Below are 15,678 nucleotides of genomic sequence, written 5' to 3'. Positions count from 1 at the left end.
GGTTGCCCCAGCCACTCTGGGCTGTTTCCAACATATATAAAAACATAACAAAACATTAGAACATTAAAAAATACAACACTTCCCTTTACAGGGCTGTCTTCAGATGTCTTCTGAAGGTTGTATAGCTACTTATCTCCTTTTTAAAAATTTATTTAATCATTTTTTCGATACAAACCACAACCGCAAAAGACACACACAACAAAAAAACCATAATAATAATAATAACAACACAATTTGACAATTCAGATTTGAATACACTGATATGCCTACAACTACACCTTTTAAAACAATATTTTCCCACCTCTCTCTCCTCCTCCTATTTCCTACCACTATCCGCCTTATCGCTTAAATATTCGTTCCAGATTTCTTCATATTTATCCATTCTTATTTTGCGCCGACGTGCAATTTGTTTGTATGAAGCTAGTCTGTCCATATTATCAATCCATGTGCTCAGTGGAATCTTTTTGCGGCTCTTCCAATGCATCAAAACAAGGTTTTTTTGCTTCTAATATAGCACGGTACATCCATATTATTATTATTTTTACCCCTTGAGTGGCTGGGAAGCACAGCCAGATGGGCGGGGTATAAATAATAAATTATTATTATTATTATTATTATTATTATTATTATTATTATTATTATAGCATATGGGAGCCAGATGTTTGTCATCTACCCTGGTGAGAGGAACTTTGGAATGCAGGAAGAGCAGTGCCAGAAACTTTGTTGTCAATTCACTCTTGTTCTGCATTGTATTTGTGTACTTAAAACCATATTGCTTTGTTTTTCTGTTGATATTCTGTGTTGGTTGTCTTTTGCTGTGTCGTGCCTTTGCTAAGGAAGAGTTAAATCCAACAGTGAAGAGTGTGATTTGCTACCAGCATTCTGCTGTTCTAAAGTTACAGCCTCCACTGTCTAGTAGGATCTTCTTGAGTTCTCAGGTATTTATGAGTTTTCTTGTCAGTGGGATGTGGGTTGCCGGGGGAGGTGTGAGTGGGGGAATCATGGAGAATTGCCTGTTTCTCTTCCCCTCCCTCCCCAAAGTGTGCTGCAAATGTGAATCTCCATAACTTGTTCTTTGCAGAACTCTGAGCGAAGCTCCGCTGGAGAAGGCTGAGGATGGGAACAAATAGCCGGCTGCAAATTGCATTTAAATTGGAAGAGAATGGTTTTCATTTGGTCAGGAAACTCCTCTCCCACTCCTGCCACCACCATCCCCTTTAAAAATCCTATTAATGCTAATGCAAGGTGGACTCAATCACCGCGTGGAGATAGGGCAATAACGGCTTAACAAATTTATTTTGCGAGAGTAATCTCTTTGGGGCTGCAAAAAATGAGAGCCTTTCTGAGATGATGGTGCCGTAAAATGGAGAATCTGGGGTCCATTAATAAACAACGAACTGATTCATCGCAGGCTGAGCACGTGGAGGAGAAGAGACTTTGTTTGTCTGGTGGTTTGGAAGAGAAAGGGAATATGAAATCTTAGCAAGAAGGTCAGCCATTGTCTTGTAGTTGTTTAGTCGTTTAGTCGTGTCTGACTCTTCATGACCCCATGGACCAGAGCATGCCAGGCACTCCTGTCTTCCACTGCCTCCTGCAGTTTGGTCAAACTCATGTTCGTAGCTTCGAGAACACTGTCCCACCATCTCGTCCTCCGTCGTCCCCTTTTCCTTGTGCCCTCAGTCTTTTCCAACATCAGGGTCTTTTCCAGGGAGTCTTCTCTTCTCATGAGGTGGCCAAAGTATTGGAGCCTTAGCTTCAGGATCTGTCCTTCCAGTGAGCACTCAGGGCTGATCTCCTTCAGAATGGATTGGTTTGATCTTCTTGCAGTCCATGGGACTCTCAAGAGTCTCCTCCAGCACCAGAATTCCAAAGCATCCATTCTTGGGTGATCAGCCTTCTTTATGGTCCAGCTCTCACTTCCATACATCACTACGGGGAAAACCATAGCTTTAACTATACAGACCTTTGTCGGCAAGGTGATGTCTCTGCTTTTTAAGATGCTGTCTAGGTTTGTCATTGCTTTTCTCCCAAGAAGCAGGAGTCTTTTCATTTTGTGACTGCTGTCACCATCTGCAGTGATCATGGAGCCCAAGAAAGTAAAAAGCCATTGTCTAGTTTGCATCAATTTAGCCTGGAGAGGAGAGCTTGTGTAACTGAGACCCTCTGTCTCTTGTGCTCTTGTTCTGCTCCCTGGTCGGCCACTGTGAGGACAGGATGCTAGATTAGATGGGTCATTGGTCTGATCCAGCAGGATCTTCTTAGCTTCTCACCCTTCTGCCTAAGGGTAGAGCTCCAGCTGATCTGTGTTGAGGAACAAACAAGGGGAGGAGGCTATTTCTTCCACCCGCTGCCTGTTGGCTTCCTAGATAATAATAATATAATAATAATAATTTATTATTTATACCCCGCCCATCTGGCTGAGCCTCCCCAGCCACTCTGAGCGGCTCCCAATCGAGTGTTTAAAACAATACAGCATTAAATATTAAAAACTTCACTAAACAGGGCTGCCTTCAGATGTCTTTTAAAGATAAGATAGCTGCTTATTTCCTTCACATCTGAAGGGAGGGCGTTCGACAGGGTGGGCGCCACTACCGAGAAGGCCCTCTGTCTGGTTCCCTGTAACCTCACTTCTCGCAATGAGGGAACTGCCAGAAGGCCCTCAGCGCTGGATCTCAGTGTCCGGGCTGAACAATGGGGGTGGAGACTCTCCTTCAGGTATACAGGACTGAGGCCGTTTAGGGCTTTAAAGGTCAGTACTAACACTTTGAATTGTGCTCGGAAACATACTGAGAGCCAATGCAGATCTCTCAGAATTGGTGTTATGTGGTCCTGGCGGCCACTCCCAGTCACCAGTCTAGCTGCCGCATTCTGGATTAATTGCAGTTTCTAGTAAAGGTAAAGGGGACCCCTGACCGTTAGGTCCAGTCGCAGATGACTCTGGGGTAGCGGCGCTCATCTCACTTTATTGGCCAAGGGAGCCAGCATACAGCTTCTGGGTCATGTGGCCAGCATAACTAAGCTGCTTCTGGCGAACCAGAGCAGCGCATGGAAACACCGTTTACCTTCCCTCCGGAGCGGTACCTATTTATCTACTTGCACTTTGACATGCTTTCGAACTGCTAGGTTGGCAGGAGCAGGGACTGAGCAACAGGAGCTCACCCTGTCACGGGGATTTGAACCACCAACCTTCTGATCGGCAAGTCCTAGGCTCTGTGGTTTAACCCACAGCGCTACCCGCATGCAGTTTCTGAGTCGCCTTCAAAGGTAGCACCACGTAGAGCATATTGCAGTAGTCCAAGTGGAAGATAACTAGATGCAGCCGGTTGGGCACTATGGAAAACAGGAAGCTGGAATAGATGGTCCTTTGGTTTAATACAGCTGAGCTCTTCCTCTGGCTGAGCAGAGCTTTGAATTGTGGCCTCCCAGGTCCAAGTCTTGCTCTTTACCCATTAACACACAGGCAACTCTTTCTTCTCTCTTTACACAGATGCTAAACAGCTGTTGGTCCTATTTGAACTCCGATTAAAGCAATGCTTCCCCCACAGCTGGGTGCTGCTATCAGAAGTAGGATCACAGTATGGAACTGGTAGACAGCTGTAGGATCCTAGGTGGGCAAAGATTTGATCCGGCGCTTCCTGGTACCGCGGGGGCTTCTCCTGTGTGGAATAATTAATGCACGCAAAATGCTTTTGAAGATGAGAAGCGCTAAGTGCTGTTATTATTGTTGTTATTAGAGGCCATCTCTGCTTATACCGATTGGGGGGAAACAGATAATTGCTGCCTTTCATCTTCTCCCTGTTGCAGAGAACTGAAAGCCCTTGTTTTTTTGAGAGGAAATGAAAGAAGGACCAGTTTGGAGGGAGGCAATGGGGGACAAGGAGGCAGTTGCCTCTTGGGATGGAGAGGGAAATCTGTTTTAAGCAGACTTATATACAGTGGCAAACCTAGACAGCATCTTAAAAAGCAGAGACATCACCTTGCTGACAAAGGTCTTGCAAAGCTATGGTTTTCCCAGTAGCTATGTATGGAAGTGAGAGCTGGACCATAAAGAAGGCTGATCACCCAAGAATGGATGCTTTTGAATTCTGGTGCTGGAGGAGACTCTTGAGAGTCCCATGGACTGCAAGAAGATCAAACCTATCCATTCTGAAGGAAATCAGCCCTGAGTGCTCACTGGAGGGACAGATCCTGAAGCTGAGGCTCCAATACTTTGGCCACCTCATGAGAAGAGAAGACTCCCTGGAAAAGACCCTGATGTTGGGAAAGATGGAGGGCACAAGGAGAAGGGGACGACAGAGGACGAGATGGTTGGACAGTGTTCTCGAAGCTACCAACATGAGTTTGACCAAACTGCAGGAGGCAGTGGAAGACAGGAGGGCCTGGGGGTCACGAAGAGTCAGACACAACTAAATGACTAAACAACAACAAACATACCCATGGTAGTTCTGAATTGATTGTGGTTTCCCCATGTTGGATGGCCTCTTGCATTGAGGACCCACTCAAGTCCAAGATGCTTATGCATTACCATGTTGTGGTTGTTGTTTTAAAAAAACCTGACTAATTATATGCAAAATTAAATGTGCACAATATGCATATATTGAAGGGCTATAGCTCTGTGCTAGAACAAATGCTTGGCATGTAGAAGCCTCCAGATTCAATCTCTGGGGTCTTCAGGCAGATTCCCTGTTTGAAACCCTGGAGAGCTGATGCCAGTCAGTGGGGGCGATATTTAGCTAGGTGGATCGATGATCTGAACTGCTACAAGGCAGCTTGCTATGTTCCTATGTCAGAAGAAGAAGGGAGATCCTAATGTATTGTTGTGAGTTTGAGAGGTTCTGTCTGGATGATGCCCGAGTCCTTTCCAATTCTTGGGGGTCCTGTACCCAGTGAGGGTTAAACTCTGATAGAGGATTCTATTGCTGAACTAGACAGACAAGGCTTTTTATGTCATTAGTATTGTTATGTGTGTGGAGGAAAAACTTAAAACATGTTGTAGAGTTCCCAAAATAGACCAGAGACAATTGTACTTCACTGCTACTGAAGGCAAATGAGCACCATGGTCACAAATCCAATACATTCAGTATTGGCACAGTCCATAAGAAATCCAGTTGCAGCAGACTTAACTTAATCTAACAAGAACTTATAATAAGTCTAAACCTTAGCACTAAGCATACTATGTACACCACACACCAGACTGAAAAGAGATAGAAAGAGAAATTGAAAACCAGGTTTCTTCTGGCCCTACTTTTATAGTCAACATGACCTTGACAGAAGAGATAAGAGAACCAGTTTAAACCAGCTGTACTCAGCTTCTCTGATGGAATAACCCAAACATCATGAACCTTTTGCTTGCTTCTTTTCCAGAACCCTCTTGAACTAAGCAGAACAGGAAAGATCTCTACACATCAGATCACTATTTTCTGCACTAAGAAATGCAAACTGACACTTAGCTGAAGAAGAAGAAGAAGAGGAGGAGGAGGAGGAGGAGGAGGAGGAGGAGGAGGAGTAGTTTGTATTTGATATCCCGCTTTATCACTACCCTAAGGAGTCCCAAGGCAGCTAACAATCTCCTTTCCCTTCCTCCCCCACAACAAACACTCTGTGAGGTGAGTGGGGCTGAGAGAAGTGTGACTGGCCCAAGGTCACCCAGCAGCTGCATGTGGAGGAGCGGGGAAGCGAACCCGGTTCACCAGATTACGAGTCCACTGCTCTTAACCACTACACCACAGCTGGCCACATGTGTCCTCATCAGCATCCCAAAAGAATGGGCTAGGCTGCCAGAGCTACAGCGCATTGCAGTAATACTATCTGGAGGTTTCCAGAGCCTGGAGTAGAGTGGTCCAGTCATTTCTGTCCAACAGGACTCCCCTTACCAATGTGAACACCCTAGAGGGTCTGTACGGATGGAGACAGTCTTTCAGATATCTGGAGGCGAAAGTCGTTCACACACTTATGTGAGCACCTTGAATTGAATAATAAAGCAGAGTGAAAATAAGCAAAAGTGAATGATATTTTTTAATATTCTGCATATCTGACACCCTGAGGGCTTATCTCTGTCAGCTGATTAAATAAAGTCTTTCCCTTAGCCTGGGAAATCAGACTCTGAGGAATGACACCAAGTTGCAAGTGGCAGGATCCTACACCCAGTGCTTAATTTCCTGTTCTAAATTGCTCAGATGCATCCATGCTGTTAATGAGTGTGATATGCAGAAGGTACCAGAAAGACACAGACCTGGTATTTGTTTTAAAATTGGGCTTTTTAAAAACAACAACAACACTTTTTCTTTTTTCCGTTCTCACTTTGGGCATGAATCCCATAGCTTAACTTTTTTGGGGTGTTGCAAAGCGTCTCATTGCATATTGAAAGGGTACTTCTTTGGGGAATGGGGGTTATACTGGAATTTGTTGTTGTTTAGTCATTTAGTTGTTTCCGTCTGTTCGTGCCCCCATGGGCCAGAGAACGCCAGGCACTCCTGTCTTCCACTGCCTCCCGCAGTTTGGTCAAACTCATGCTGGTAGCTTCAAGAACACTGTCCCACCATCTCGTCCTCTGTCGTCCCCTTCTCCTTGTGCCCTCCATCTTTCCCAACATCAGGGTCTTTTCCAGGGAGTCTTCTCTTCTCATGAGGTGGCCAAAGTCTTGGCGCCTCAGCTTCATGATCTGTCCTTCCAGTGAGCACTCAGGGCTGATTTCCTTCAGAATGGAGAGGTCCATGGGACTCTCAAGAGTCTCCCCAGCACCATAATTCAATAATTTCAATATATTGGAATAACGGGATCCAATTACCTTTTGAAGCCTAGGTTCAACCACCAGCATTGGCTGGGAATGTCTCCTGCCTGGAATCCCAGAGAGATGCTGCCAGCCAGTGTGTGCAGTACTGAGTTCGATGGACCCCACGGTCTGACTCTGCATGAGGGTGGTTTCCTGGGTAGCTGTCATTGCCCCTTGTTTGAGTGACAGCACCCTCTCTGGGGGGAAGACAAGGATTATTGCGCAAGCCTATCTGTCCAATCTATTAACCCCACCTTCCTCTAGGAAATTAGTGCCAGGCGATTCCCAAAATAGCAAATTAGGCGTCACAGGAAGGTGCCAGTCAGTAATTAGTTCAAAGAAGGAGCTAACTCTTTATTAGCAAATACTTGGTATCCACAGACTTGGTTGAGTGTCAGGAAGAGCAGTTCGTTCCTGGTGGTCTTCCTCCATGAAAATCTATGTGGAGCTACCTTTGAAGGTGACCTGGAAACTACAACTAATCCAGAATACGGCAGCTAGACTGGTGATTGGGAGTGGTTGCCGGGACCACAGATTTGTCTAACGCAGCCTTTCTAAACCTGTGGGTCCCCAGTTGTTGTTGAACTACAACTCCCATCACCCCTAGCTAGCAAGGCCAGAGCTCAGGGATGATGGGAGTTGTAGTCCAACAACATCTGGGGACCCACAGGTTGAGAACCACTGCTCTAATTATTGTTCTCCAAGTGCCCACCACAAGGGAAACTGCAGATTAATCCAGAATACGGCAACTAGACTGGAGATTGGGAGTGGACGCCGGGACCACAGATTTGTCTAACCAATGTCATTGTGACATCGGCACAGTTTCATTCTCAGTTCCTTTCCTCGCGATCCCTAAGTTGGAACTGGCCTTTTCCACAGCTGCCAAACATTTTTGCTGCAGGTCCCACTTGTCCCAACCTTGTGACGAAAAGACTGTGACAGAGCGGAGGGAAAGAGTTGCCAGCTTTTGATTTCATCTACCTTGATGAGTCCAGGTGTGCAGAAGCACAACAGGTGGCGGAATGGCGCAATGTGTGTGTGTGTGTTTGTATATGTGTGTGTGTTGCGTGTATTGAAGCCTGGAGGAATCTGGCCAAACGGGATTAAATATGATGTCTGGGGGCTGGTCGGAGGCAGATGGAAGCCAGCAGAACAGGAAACAAGCTCTGTTGGATCATTACAAAGGTCCGTCAAATCTAGCATCCTATTCCCACACTGCTAAACCAGATGCCCAAATGGGAAGCTGCAAGCAGGACCTCAGGACACTGAGAGCTTCTTGGCATTGCAGATCCCATGACTAACAGCACATGGCTTTATTAGGGCTGGCAGCCATTAAGGTTTCATTCTTCCCTTCGGTATTTTCGCTTTAGGTTCTGTATCAGGTGTTTTGTTGTTTTCACGGGGATAGGGTTTTATTTGGGTGGGTGGGGTTGTTTAAAACTTATTGTAAATGTTGTATGTTAATTTGGAATTTTGTGTTTGTGGGCTGGAGTATTGTTTAGGGGTTTTGTTTGTTTGTTGGGGAGCATATTGCCAATTAGTGTTTATACATTAGTTTTGTTAATTATTTTTATTATGCTTTTATTATTTTCATTGTGTATTTTGTGCTTCCTATATTGTAATTTTGTGTTGCGAACTGCCGTGAGACCTATGGGTAGTATACAAATTTGACAAATGATAAAATAATTACTTATTTAGAATTTATGAATATTTAGAATTTATAAATTCTATTTTTTAAAAGATATTTATTAAAGTTTCAAAAATTATATAAAAACAAAACAAAACAACAATACAAACAAACACAAACAAAAACAAGTATAATTTCAATCCCTTATTTTCTTGTAACTTACTTCCCCGACTTCCTCATACCTCCCCTTTCTGTATTCCAATTTCTAATTATTAATTCAGCAAATCCTCTCCCTTATTTTTCATTTAATTTTTAGCCTTTCTTTTCTTTTTACTTAACCATTACAGCTGGAAACCACATAATTTCTAAACCAACGTCATTCTAACATTCATTAATTTTGCAATGTTTCTTAAGATAGTCCTTAAATTTCTTCCAATCTTCTTCCGCTGTCTCTCTTCCCTGGTCTCGGATTCTGCCAGTCATTTCTGCCAGTCCCATATAGTCTATCACCCTCATCTGCCATTCTTCCAAGGTGGGTAGATCTTGTGTCTTCCAATACTTTGCGATGAGTATTCTTGCTGCTGTTGTAGCATACATAAAGAATGTTCTATCCTTCTTTGGCACCAATTGGCCGACCATACCCAGGAGAAAGGCCTCTGGTTTCTTCAAGAAGGTATATTTAAATACCTTTTTCATTTCATTATATATCATTTCCCAGAAAGCCTTAATCTTTGGGCATGTCCACCAAAGGTGAAAGAATGTACCTTCATTTTCTTTACATTTCCAACATTTATTATCAATCAGGCAAGTGGTAAATTTTTGCAAGCTTGACTGGGGTCATGTACCACCTGTAAATTATTTTCATAATATTCTAGACTTTATGAATTCTAAACCATGGATCTGAATTATGGGTGTGGAGATGCTTTTGTGTTTGTGGGCTGGAGTATGGTTTAGAGGCTTTCTTTTTTGGGAGGGCACATATTGTTAATTAGCGTTTAGACATTAATATTGTTAATTATTTTAATTATTTTTATTATGCATTTTGTCTTTCATATATTGGGATTTTGTGTTGTGAACTGCCGTGAGACATATGGGTATAGGAAAGTATACAAATATAAAAAAATAATAAAACAGTATTTATTTAGAATTTATGAACATTTAGAATTTATGAATTGTAAACCATGGGCTGAAGCCAGGGGTCAGCAATTTTTTTCAGCAGGGGGCCGGTCCACTGTCCCTCAGACCTTGTGGGGGGCCGGACTATATTTTGAAAAAATGAAGAAGAAGAAATTCCTATGCTCACAAATAACCCAGGGATGCATTTTAATAAAAGGACACATTCTACTCATGTAAAAACGCGCTGATTCCCGGACCATCTGCATGCCAGATTTAGAAGGTGATTGGGCCAGATCTGGCCCCCGGGCCTTAGTTTGCCTACCCATGGGCTGCTGAACAATGGGGATGGAGATGCTCCTTTGGGTATACCGGGCTGAGGCTGTTTAGGGTTTCAAACGTCAGCACCAACACTTTGAACTGTGCTTGGAAACATACTGGAAGCCAGCAAAGATCCTTTCTTCTATCTTTCTTTGGTGATCCCTCGTAGCCGAGTAAGATTTTCTTCCATAAACACAGTTTTAACAGTGAGTCCGTAAGTGACTGTGGAGGCCAGTTCTGGATTCACACATCCTTCCACAGTGGGGACACTGGTTCCTATGTGGTAGTTGATCACGGTGTGGAATGGCCAAGCGTGCCTTCCTCTTAGCACATTTCTCCCTTGCGTCTTGAATTTGAGTGTCTTCAAAGCCCATGAGACCTTTGGTAAAGGCTGTTCCCCAACTGGAGAGCTCGCAGGCCAGTGTTTCCCAGTTGTTGGTGTGCATACTACATTTTTAAAGATTTGCCTTGAGAAAGTCTTTAAACCTCTTTTATTTAGGACTGGTGTTATGTGGTCCTGGCGGCTGCTCCCAGTCACCAGTCCAGCTCTTCTTCATTGAAGGCTTTTAATCAGCAGTTGGATGGCCATCTGCCATGGATGCTTCAGTCAAGGTTCCTGCATTGCAGGAGGTTGGACTAGATGATTCTACCTTCCTGCCGTACAATTGTGTGAGTCCTGTGGGCCAGAGAGAGATTTCCAGAGGGTCACTTTGGGCCCATGTACAGTGCTACCTTGGGTTAAGAACTTAATTCAATGTGGTGTAGTGGTTAAGAGCAGTAGACTCATAATCTGGTGAACCGGGTTCGCTTCCCCGCTCCTCCACATGCAGCTGCTGGGTGACCTTGGGCCAGTCACACTTCTCTGAAGTCTCTCAGCCCCACTCACCTCACAGAGTGTTTGTTGCGGGGGAGGAAGGGAAAGGAGAATGTTAGCCGCTGTGAGACTCCTTCGCGTAGTGATAAAGCGGGATATCAAATCCAAACTCTTCTCTTCTTAATTCGTTCTGGAGGTCTGTTCTTAACCTGAAACTGTTCTTAACCCGAGGTACCACTTTAGCTAATGGGGCCTCCCGCTGCTGCCGCACCGCCGGAACATGATTTCTGTTCTCAACCTGATGCAAAGTTCTTAATCTGAGGTACTATTTCTGGGTTAGCGGAGTCTGTAACCTGAAGCGTATGTAACCTGAAGCATCTGTAACCTAAGGTACCACTGTACCTGAGGTTCCCCATGCCTGGGGTACACAAGGGAAGATAACTGTTGAATTCATGTCCCACCTGAGGCGCTTTCTGCAAACAGCTACTGTTGGAAACTGGATCCTGGGCGAAACGGACCTTTCGTCTGACGCAGAGAGACTCTTTGGAGATTGTTAACCCAAGTTTTGCCTGAGGTTGAGCTAAGAGAACCTTGGCTGACCAGCAACCTGAGAGAGAGAGAGAGATCAGTGTTAAGAGGCAACGTAGGATTGAAAATGTGAGCAGGCATCAACACCAGTATTTTTCCAACTCCGCACACCCACCCAACAACCATGGCAACTAGTAACTTGTTCTCTTTAAAGGGAGGGGTAAAAAAAAAAAAAATGAAAACTGACATTCTTTTGATTCTGCATATTAGACTGACCTCCTCTTTTTCTATCATTTGTGCTTGGGAATGACTTTCGGAGGCCTGGGTTGGGGGGGAGGGAAGAGGAGGGGGGGTTGGAAAGTGGAAGCCTTCCTGTTGCATAAAGTACCCCCCCTTCTTTCGGTTGCTAAGCAATCAATGTGCTCTCCGAAGCCACCGAGACAGACCCTTGGCTTGCTGCGTTTCACTGTTTCATTTGCAATTTAAATTCTCTGACAGGCAGAGGCAACCAAGCTGTTCACTTAAGATTGCACACACACACACACAACCAGAAAAGGCGGCGGGAGCAGGGGGGAGTTATATTGAAATATGAGGAATATCCAATGCCTCAAGCACTTCATAAATTTCCCTTTGATAGTTGCGGTGAGATGAGATGGGAACACACACACAGAGGGAGAGGGAGAGAGGAGGTGGTGAAAGGCAAAAACATGGCATTGGCTCTAGACCCGGCCCACCTGTTGGCCATTTGGGATGTTGCTTCTGGACCAAATTCACTGAGATGGGTCACGAACAGTTTCAGGGCATTTTGGCTCATGAGAGAGAGCGGAAAAAAATGGCACCTCCCTCCAGACCAGGGAAAAGGGTTGAGGGAAGATCTACATCGGAAACAAGGCAGGAAGAAAGTTCAACATTGGGATCTGCTGCCCCTGGGAATCTTGCCACCTGAAGCAGTCACCTCACCTTGCCTCATGGGTGGGCCATTTTTTAAAAAAATCATTTTTATTGATTTTCCAATAAACAACATCCAATTAATATATCATCATAATACTCCAATTAAAATAAAAAAACTAAAATAAAAAGACCAAATTATAATTATTAATTTTTCGGAGCTCCCCATGGTCTGGATCTCTGAAGCATATCATGGGTGGTGCCAATCTTGAGCTGTTTGACCAAGTGGGAGAAATTCCCGGAGTGATGGCAATTAGCCACAATGGCTATGTTTTACCTCCGTGTCTGGAGGCAGTAGGTTGCTGGGATCCGTTGGGATTGGGCCCTTTTTGCTAGCTCCCCATGGTCATCTGGTCGGCCACTGTGAAAACAGGCTGTTGGACAAGATGGACCACTGGCCTGATCCAGCACATTCTTCTGTATCTGAAATTTGATTTACGATAGTTTGCATTCAAAGGCGGACCTCCCTGGTTTGCTCTTTCTGAAACGATGCACGAACGGAAACAGAGCTCTTGTTTGGAAAGGCACACTTCTCAGATTTTCCCAGCGCTGTTCTCCACCCAGGAAACGTGTAGTAGAAGAATGAATATACTAAGGCATGCATAAAAACGCATGTAGCGATTGAGGACGATGTACAAAAGTGCTTGATGTTCGTGATAATTGCTTTGCAAATGTGTGCCTATTAGACAAAATTGCATATCTATCTGTATATTAGGGAAAATTCACACTAAAACGCTATGGTTTTTCCTGATGACTTTTTGTTGTTGTTAATCGCAGACAGACATGGAGAGGTGAAGTTAAGATTGGGAGGAAAATACCATGTTGCCAGTCCAACAGTATCTGTAGTGCGCCAGACAAGAGGACGCAAATTGCAGGGGAAGTGCCAGTCGAAAGGTCAGAAGGTTGGTCCCTTTAAGAGAGGCTGGTTCTCCGAAAAAATAAAAATAAAAAATTAAATTGTGTGTGTGTGGGAGTGAGTCTAGGAATGGTGGATTGAAGAAGGAAGTTTAGAAAGCCTTGATTGACTTCCAGTCCTAGTAAGAGAGGGATGCAGGTGGCGCTGTGGGTTAAACCACAGAGCCTAGGACTTGATGATCAGAAGGTCAGCGGTTCGAATCCCCATGACGGGGTGAGCTCCCGTTGCTCGGTCCCTGCTTCTGCCAACCTAGCAGTTCAAAAGCACAAAGTGCAAGTAGATAAATAGGTACCGCTCTGGCGGGAAGGTAAATGGCGTTTAGTCATGCTAGCCACATGACCTGGAAGCTGTACGCCGGCTCCCTCGGCCAGTAAAGCGAGATGAGACCCCAACCCCAGAGTCGTCCACGACTGGACCTAATGGTCAGGGGTCCCTTTACCTAGTAAGAGAATGCCAGGGAAGATGGAGGTTTGGTGCAACAGAGCCACCCCATTTTGATGTGCAGTTCCCTCTTAAGCTGCATGCATGAATCCAGCAAGAATTGACAGCTTTCTAGGGGAGCGTCTGCCCTTTGGACAATTGTAATTCAACAGGTGGAAATTCTCTTAGCCTGCAGATATATGAGCCTTTCCTGTTGAATTTTTGCCTGTAGGTTAGCAGATAAAGGTGCAGAAATCCTGTGAGGAGAAGGAGGAGGGCAGGAAAAAAACGAGTTGGCTTTCCTTAATCTGACACAGAGGTAGATGTTAAAAATGGGTTAGCCGGTTTGGATTTGCAGCCACAGTTCTTCTCTTTTGTAAACCCAAACCCAGTGGTGTCATCTCACTGACAAACAGAAGAGGGAGCCCTGCACCTGTCTAACTATGCTGCAAGAAAGCAGCTTGGTGGGTGTTGAACATAGTGCACTGAAAGTCACGGAGAGGGTTGCTGAGCCTGGGAATTACTCAAAATGACAGAGGTGGTTCTAGATTTTAGAGGTTTCCATTCTGATTGGCCTCTTCCTCCATTTCTGGGCTTACCTACGCTGAGCATCTGTGTCCAGGTGCCATTTTAAGGTCCCACAATGCACCTGGCATAAGCATCACATGGGGCATTGTGGGAAATTTAAATGGCAGCTTGTCTCAGCCCAGCACTGAACACAGTACTGGAGCAGGGGGAGAAAGATTTGGAATTAGCAGTGGGCCTTACTGGGTAATTGGAACCCTAGCACCTGCTCAAGGATGTCAGGTGCTCATCCTGGCTCTACAAAATGATTAATAATAATAATATAATTTATTATTTGCACCCCGTCCATCTGGCTGGGTTTCCCCAGCCACTCTGGCTGGCTTCCAACAAAGATTAAAAATACATTAAAATGAAACACATTAAAAACTTCCCTGAACAGGGCTGCCTTCAGATGTTTTCTAAATGTCAGGTAGTTGTTTATCTCTTTGACATCTGGTGGGAGGGCGTTCCACAGGGCGGGCGCCACCACCGAGAAGGCCCTCTGCCTGGTTGCTTCTCGCAGTGAGGGAACCACCAGAAGGCCCTCAGCGCTGGACCTCAGCGTCCTGGCAGAATGATGGGTGTGGAGATACTCCTTCAGGTATACTGGGCCGAGGCCGTTTAGGGCTTTAAAGGTTAGCACCAACACTTGAATTGTGCTCGGAAACGTACTGGGAGCCAATGCAGATCTCTCAGGACCAGTGTTATGTGGTCCCGGCGGTCGCTCCCAGTCACCAGTCTAGCTGCTGCATTCTGGATTAATTGCAGTTTCTGGGTCACCTTCAAAGGTAGCCCCATGTAGAGTGCATTGCAGTAGTAGAACTGTAGAAGGGACCCTGGGGGTCATCCAGTCCAAGGATGCTCAAGGATGTCAGGTGAAGAAGAAGAAGAAGAAGAAGAAGAAGAAGAAGAAGAAGAAGAAGAAGAAGAAGAGGAGGAGGAGGAGGAGGAGTTTGGGTTTGATATCCCGCTTTATCACTACCCAAAGGAGTTTCAAAGAGGCTAACAATCTCCTTTCCCTTCCTCCCCCACAACAAACACTCTGTGAGGTGAGTGAGGCTGAGAGACTTCAGAGAAGTGTGACTGGCCCAAGGTCACCCAGCAGTTGCATGTGGAGGAGCAGGGAAGCGAACCCAGTTCCCCAGATTACGAGTCCACTGCTCTTAACCACTACAGCACACTGGCTCTCAGGTGCTGAACCCGGCTCTCCAAAATGATTTGTGGGCAATGGAAGGAATTGTGTATACAGGTGAAACAGCAGGCCTGCCTTTGGGAAAGAGAAGAGTGAAGAACGAATCAGGGTGCAATGCAGAGAAAAAGAGTTTACTAGGAACCAAAGACCCAAGCTGATCTGGGAATCTCTTCCACGAGAAAACAAATTGTTATCAGGGACATTATCAACCTCTGCTGTCGCGGACCCTGTTCCTTTAACGGCGGTGCAGCAGGCAGAAGTTCAACAGATGTAGCAGAGGCAGAGAGCACCTGCTGGTTTTCTGCCTGCCACAAAACCAGCAGCAACCTCCCTGGCTACGGCCATGAAGCTCCCATTTCTTGGAGCGCAGAAATGTTTTGGGTAGAGCCCCTTTGAGTGAGAAATCCAAGTGGCCAGCTGGCTCTCGTCCCGCTGTTTTGGCTGATAATCCATATGGACAGCA

At 45.3% G+C, this 15,678-nt stretch overlaps 1 long non-coding RNA gene across 1 annotated transcript in view; it reads right to left on the bottom strand.

The window, feature by feature from the left end:
* The window catches only part of LOC310826295, a 324,400-nt gene that overhangs the window by 297,843 nt on the left and 10,879 nt on the right, over window positions 1-15,678 (bottom strand). The window lies entirely within an intron of this gene.

This window comes from Podarcis gaigeae (assembly GCF_964106915.1).
Source record: "Podarcis gaigeae genome assembly, chromosome: 10".
NCBI classification, from domain to species: Eukaryota; Metazoa; Chordata; class Lepidosauria; order Squamata; family Lacertidae; genus Podarcis; species Podarcis gaigeae.
Note: the sequence above shows the minus strand (reverse complement) of the source record. Positions and strands in the feature narration are given on the sequence as shown.